Source organism: Thermobia domestica, chromosome 7 (genome assembly GCF_964235325.1).
Source record: "Thermobia domestica chromosome 7, izTheDome1.hap1.1, whole genome shotgun sequence".
In the NCBI taxonomy this organism is placed as follows: domain Eukaryota; kingdom Metazoa; phylum Arthropoda; class Insecta; order Zygentoma; family Lepismatidae; genus Thermobia; species Thermobia domestica.
This window is the reverse complement of record NC_137460.1, coordinates 44,158,442-44,165,606: the sequence shown is the minus strand read 5'-3', so window position 1 is coordinate 44,165,606 and position 7,165 is coordinate 44,158,442. Positions and strand designations below refer to the sequence as shown.

General features: G+C 34.4%; 1 long non-coding RNA gene across 3 annotated transcripts in view; it reads left to right on the top strand.

Annotated features, from left to right (window-relative positions):
* Positions 1-7,165, top strand: part of LOC145690040 (uncharacterized) — a 404,449-nt gene that overhangs the window by 296,493 nt on the left and 100,791 nt on the right. The window contains exon 2 of one of the 3 annotated variants that reach the window (XR_014132145.1): positions 4,011-4,199. The exons of the other annotated variants lie outside the window; for them this stretch is intronic. This is a non-coding gene — a long non-coding RNA (uncharacterized LOC145690040). The remainder of the gene's footprint in view (positions 1-4,010; positions 4,200-7,165) is intronic. 3 annotated transcript variants of the gene reach the window in all.

Below are 7,165 nucleotides of genomic sequence, written 5' to 3'. Positions count from 1 at the left end.
AAATTATGAGATGGAAAACCTTATTAGAGTCTATTATAATTATTACTAAGGTTATAATCGTTATTACGGGTGCAATAATAATTATTTTAAAAGGATTGTGTTATTATCTTTTCAATTAGATTCTTTTCAGTTATATCTCTGTTTTTCAACAGTAGTCTTCTGTTGCCGTTAAGTAAAACCAGCAGAGGCCCGTTCTTTGCACGGGAAAAATAGGTTTATAGAAAATATTTGAAAGGTGTATTTGAAGTCCTTATATTTCCTTCCTATATTTGATACCCAACAAATCTAACCTATGGTCTTTGCTCTACAGTTATATAGAAGTATGTCAGATCAATGATGTGAATTTGTATAAGTGACAAACGTACAAACATTTAACCTTAAGATAATTTTAAAATAGCTTAAGATTTATTATTATTATTATTATTATTATTATTATTATTATTATTATTATTATTATTATTATTATTATTATTATTATTATTATTATTAATGGCGGATCCAGGATATGATCAAGGGAGGGGCTAAACCATAGTTTGCAGTTTTATCGAGTGTAAAGCAGGATTGAAGCTCATTTTACCCAGTGTAGACCTGAGCGTCAAGGGGGGGCTATAGCCCCTATATCCCCATTGGATCCACGTCTTATTATTATTATTATTATTATTATTATTATTATTATTATTATTATTATTATTATTATTATTATTGTTGTGAAATAGTATTACCAAACACATACAAAAGCACTTGGCCTAGAAGTCCTTTCTGGGCCTAGGCTGCTCCAACGCCATCTGTTAGCGATCAGCTAAACTACGTCCACACTAGCGACAAACACGTGAACATCCACCTGTATCACTCTGTCTCTATCAAGAGCTTTCTACACCTAATGGCCGTCATGTCTTTTATTCACGTGGCTCCACAGTTTGCCTCATGACGCTGAGTGAAAACCGAAAACTGGGAAGCATCGGCCAGGAATCGAACCCGGGACTACACGTACGTGAGTCCAGAGCTCTAACCACTAACCACTACACTACGGTGTATATTGCATTTATTCAAAAAAGTAATCTATACGTTCTTTTAATAGGGAATAATAATAATAATAATAATAATAATAATAATAATAATAATAATAATAATAATAATAATAATAATAATAATAAATAGACGAAAAGTTTGATGAAGACAGAGTGAAGTCTGATTGAATAACATTATATTAGAATGAACTACGTTAAGTTGTTTAAGTGTAGCAATTTATTTTAGTTGTAATCAATAAAATTAGCGTATTAAGCTCTGGTAAGAAAATGTTAGTTATTTACATATTAAGTCCCTGAGTCGTAAAGGATGAAGTTACATGAAAGTTATACGAAATCAAAGTTGCATTGCAGAAATTATTTCACAAAATTACTTAAGTTAGAATTAGTGTATTTAACACTTCGGTCCGGTTTTATTAATACATGTTGAATATTTCCCTAGCTATAAATAACAATATACTGATATTCATTCATATACATTCGAATAACGGTCCACTGTTCTTATACATTTTTCTTTTCTTTTTCTTTTTTTTTCTTTTTTTTTTAATAAAGGGAGATTTGCTTAAATTGTACTGTTTTTGTGAAAGTGAAGTTTGCGTAGTAACAAAGAGCGTAAGGTAAATATTCATCATTCGGACATGTATGGCGACCTTTGTTTAGTGCTTGCGAGGAAATTCTATTCCATCGGAAAATATGAAATAAAGAAATAAATTCAAAACCTATACAAACGGTACCATTTAAGCAACCAGTCTGGTAAATTACACCACTAGTAGCCCATATCGCAAGGCAATTAAAAGTAAGGTGCGCGGTAGCTCAATGGTAGAGTGTACACCTCTGGTGCATGGGGTTCTTGGTTTGATCCCAGCCTGCGCCTAGTGAGCTTTGTGGTGGACAAACACCGTGTGCGTGGGTTCTCTCAGGGTTCTCCAGTTTCTTCCCACTTTCCTCATTCCACCATTTCATTTATTTATCATCATCTCCGTCTTCTTTAGCCTAGCCAACATAACCCTGAGACTTAAAACTTAAAGATTTTGCAATTCAAAGTAGTTAAAAATAACAGGCTTACGCTTCAATGAAAGATTAAGTTTTAACTTTACTCCCGAAATTGTTTAAATGAGAAATATATCAACGCTACACGTGGAGATTTGTGATTAATGAAGACAATAAACAAAACACATGACTAACAAAATTGTTAACATAAGTAACAAATTTTCTGCTCTGTCAGCTTAGAATTCTTAGTTTTGACATATTTCCAGCGGCTTATTATTATTTTTTTAAAAAATTTTAACCTGTTATAAATTTTACTAATGTTTATAACTACGCAATATTAGTATGTGTATGGTTTCCTGATATGTACAAATCTCCTCTCTTTAGTTAAATTTTTCCTAGTTTTTAAATTGTAATCTTTTTGCACTTTTGACAATAGTTTGTACTTTTTCTCAGATCAGCATTCTATGGATTGGCTCAACTTCATAATCAGTACTTTATCCAGCTCCCTGGATTTCAGGTGGGAGGAAGATCAGATTTATTGCCCATATTTCAAAGATTGGAAAGAGGATTGTAGATCTTTGGAGGGGGGCAAAATTTCCTATATCATGTTTGAATAAAACACAGTTTACACTCTTTCCTATCCTAAGCAGGCTTTTCATTTTCATGTACTTCTTTCACCCTATATATTAAATTATGATATTTGGTCCATATATATTTCAATCGAAATTTTCCTCTAGATACTATCCCTTCTACCATTCTCTCTCTAGCTATCAACGTGATTTCACCATGTCTCATAACGTGTCCAAGCATCCTGTTCTTTTCTTATCTGTGATCATAAAAAAAAAAAAAAGATGGATTTCATTATATGATGAAGAAATGTGCCAAATAAAATGGTTCAAAATATAAATAAATAAAAATAAGGCCATATTTTCCAATAACAGTACCAGAATTTCTTACTGCCTCCATTTGCTCTACACCTGAATAAATCTTGAAGTCACAATGTGCATAGAACAACTAAGTTTAGTTGTCCAACTTCAAAATGTCTCTTGTCCACTTATAAGGAAAAATCGGGAAATCAAGTTTTCTTTTACCGTCTTAATTTCTACACCTGAAAATAAACAAAATAAGTTTTGTAAAATAGGAAACAAATACCTGAACACATCAAATGTGATGAATTAGCTGAAATTAGGTATTAACAAACCATAAAAATTAACATATAATAATACATAACAAGTTATAAACTATGAAAAAATCCAATAAAAGTGAACAAGAGATGTTTTAGAATTGGACAAGTTAATTATAGAATTGCTAAAAAAACCACAAATATAATATGAGTTATAGATTCGTGAGGTATTCTATTTTTGGCATAAATATATGTACCCCTCCCTCCTAAGATATTTACAGGCTTACGCTTCAATGACAAAAAGATCAAGTTTTAACTTTCCTCCCGAAATTATTTAAATGAGAAATATATCAACGCTACACGTGGTGATTTGGATTAATGAAGACAATAAACGAAACACATGAATAACAAAATTGTTAACATAAGTAACAAATTTTCTGCGATGTCAGTTTAGGATTCTTAGTTTTGACATGCTAAACGTGTGAACTAATAGACCTAGTATGAAACTCGCGAAATAGAACGCCATGATAAATAAAAACGACGAACACAACAAGAAGCGTTACGAAATGGTAGTTAATATGCTCTCAATAATAAAATTGCATCAGTTTTAGCTTGCTTAATTATAGCCCAAGTAGTCTTTGTATATAATCACAGGCAATCTTATAATCCAATGTTTACTTGTACAGACCACAAATATAGAAAAAAAAATTATTTAATTTGCATGTCCAGAACATGATTTATGAACCCACTTTCTACAATCGGTACACTGAATCATGATGTTCATCAAATAGTTGTTTACTTGTGCCCGCATCTTAATCCCATAATTTCAGTATCTTATCTGTTGACTTTCACATGTTTTTTTTTCGTTTCAGGAAAATTTTTGGTTATCATATTCGTGGATGATATCTGGTGGCGTAGATGGGGAATGATGAAGGAAGAATTGGTGGAATGAGAAAGTGGGAGGAAACGGGAATGCTCCGAGAAAACTCACGAACATAACGTTATCCACCACAAACTGACTTGGCCACGGATGAAATCACCGTCACTTCATAACAGTATAGGTCAGTACATAGATACCTATTTTGTATTAGGCTCGCTTGAGTTTGTGTTCACTAATCTCAATTGGACTCACGGTCACTTCTCTCAAATGGGCTCGCGCTTGGACTCATCTCTCTCAATTGACGTCATGCTTACTTCTCACAGTTGGGCTCGCGCTCACTTATTTCATTGGGGTTCGGGCTCGAGCTCATTTGGTTGGGGTTCGGCTCACTCATGTCAATTATGCTCGTGCTCGGACTTACTTTTCCCAATTGAGATCGCGCTCGCTCTGGCTCGTGAGCTTTGACATTTCTGGATCAATTGTAACCAATTTACCATGCGCTGCGGGCGCAGACAAAACAAGAACCAAACCTTTGGGGGCAATTTTTCATTCCCGTTTGTTCCCTTGAGGTTATGATTTGCTGAATGTGAAATCATTTCCTGATCCTGTGTTCTTCTCTAAATACTCTCATTCTTACTTTATGTGTTTTTATCTGAATACTCTCATTCTTGCCTTATGTGTTTTTCTCTGAATACTCTCATTCTTACCTTATGTATTTTTCTCTGAATACTTTCATTCTTGCCTTATGTGTTTTTCTCCGAATACTCTCATTCTTGCCTTATGTGTTCTTCTCTGAATACAATCATTCTTGCTTTATGTGCTGTTCTCTGAATACTCCCATTCTTGCCTTATGTGTTCTTCTCTGATTACTCTCATTCTTCCCTCATGTATTTTTCTCTGAATACAATCATTCTTGTCTTATGTATTTTTCTCTGAATACTCTCAATCTTGCCTTATGTGTTCTTCTCTGAATACAATCATTCTTGCATTATGTGTTCTTCTCTGAATACAATCATTCTTGCCTTATGTGTTCTTCTCTGAATACTCTTATTCTTGCCTTATGTGTTCTTCTCTGAATACTCTCATTCTTGCCTTATGTGTTTAAACCAATAGGGATCAGATCCACGAATATTTGAAATGAAATCAAATGAAATCTTAGTTTAACGTCTTACGTATACACCTGTATACCCTTTAGGCTAAGGGAGACAGATAATTAAGGTAAGAGAATGATGATGGAAAAATTGGTGCAATGAGATTGTGGGAGTACCTCGAAGAAAGCCGTGGACACAAATCACTTTCAGATTTTTTGTTTACATTTTTGATGATTGATGATGTCACACCCTCGCCCTCAATTGACGCCCCTCACCCTCATCCTCCATCACACTCACCCTCCATTGATGCCCTCACACTCACTCTCCCTCACACTCACTCTCAATTGACGTCCTCACACTCACCCTCCATTGACACCCTCACTCTCACCCTCCCTCACACTCACCCTCAATTACTTTATCGCCCTCACCCTGCAACGCCCTCACCCTCAACTACTAAAATGAGGGTGAGGGTGGCCCTCATGAGAGCAAAATGAGGGAGGATGACCATCTCTGCTCTTGGAGAGTGTCCGGTATTAACATTTACAAAAGTTGGCGATCTTTCGCTTGACCACCGCTGGTATAGTTACTAATTTTAATCAGTTATTTTTTTTTAAATTTAAAATCGGAAATAATAGCATAAAAAGAAATTTATCGCCTTGTTCTGTGTGCTGCCACTCTAAAATGTACGTACTCCACTGGATAGGCCGCAGGCAAACACTACATCATCTTTCCCCAAATTGACGTTTATACGTATATATATTACGCACAAATGCATACTATCTACCATGCATGTAAAATGAAATAAATGAATAAACATTAAAACAAGGAAAAAGAAAAACAAAAAATAAACAAAAAACAAAGAAAAGAAAAAATAAACTCGACATGAAATTCTTAATAATCTACATTGAAAGTGAATTATAAGTACATCAAAATTGCGTGAGTGGATAAAGATTGAAATTCAAGATACTCTTGCTAGATGGCATTTGAAATGATTTTCGGATGGTAATTATTTCATTTTAAGTGCAAATTAGAACCCTGCCTTACATTTCCACCCTCAATTTAATTTCCAAAATTCTCTCTCATGTTAATCTAAATAAAAAGAAAGAAAAACAAAAAAACTTGTTATACAATGCGATTAATTCTCATGTACTTGACGAACTAAATACATGAATACAAAATGTCCACAAGACGGAATGTATGTATATAACCAAAGTAATTAACTGGTATCTTTCTTTACGTATTTTTAAGCGAAAAAGAAAACTGGAGGGCAGAATGTATGTACAGAGGCCAAAATTTGAATACCACACACTAACTTACATTACAAGGAATAATCATATGAATATTAGAATGTGACAGCGTTAGCAGACCTTTGTACTCGAATATTCGTACGGAATTAGACAACTTAGTTCGCTTTTTATATTTAGTTTAACGTTCCACGTTTACTCTCCGAGGCTAAGGGAGATGGTGGTAATGGTATTGAATGATAGAGTGAAATGAAGAAAGTAGGAGGAAACAGCAAAATCATGATAAAATGTTTGTTCAGCACAAGACTACTTGAACTAGGAAAGAGCCGAGGTGACCCTACATGACTTTCTTTACCCAGTGTGGAACTACGTTGGACTAAAAAAAAAAAAAAAAAAAAAAAGTTGAGTATGCTCCAAGAGCATTTGCCAAAATAAACTTAAAAATAATTATTTTTTTTGAAATTTATACGAAATTGTATATTAAATTTATTTGATTAACTAATGACGCAATAATTATTGTATTAATAACCGGTATTGTTACTGTATCAATATTGGTATTGATCCACACCAATCAGGGCCGTGCCGTTAGGGGGCGAGCGGAGCGTCGGCCCCGGGCGCCGAAGTAAGCGGGGCGAAAAATTCGGGACAAAAAAAGGAAAAAAGATAGGAAAAATTGCTTGGAATATATGTATGGGGGCGCCGTCGTATACTCTCGCCCCGGGCGTTGATTTTCCACGGCACGGCCCTGACACCAATATCATCTCTATGATTTACGGTTCCCGAGATATGGATCCTTAAATCTCCCGAAATCT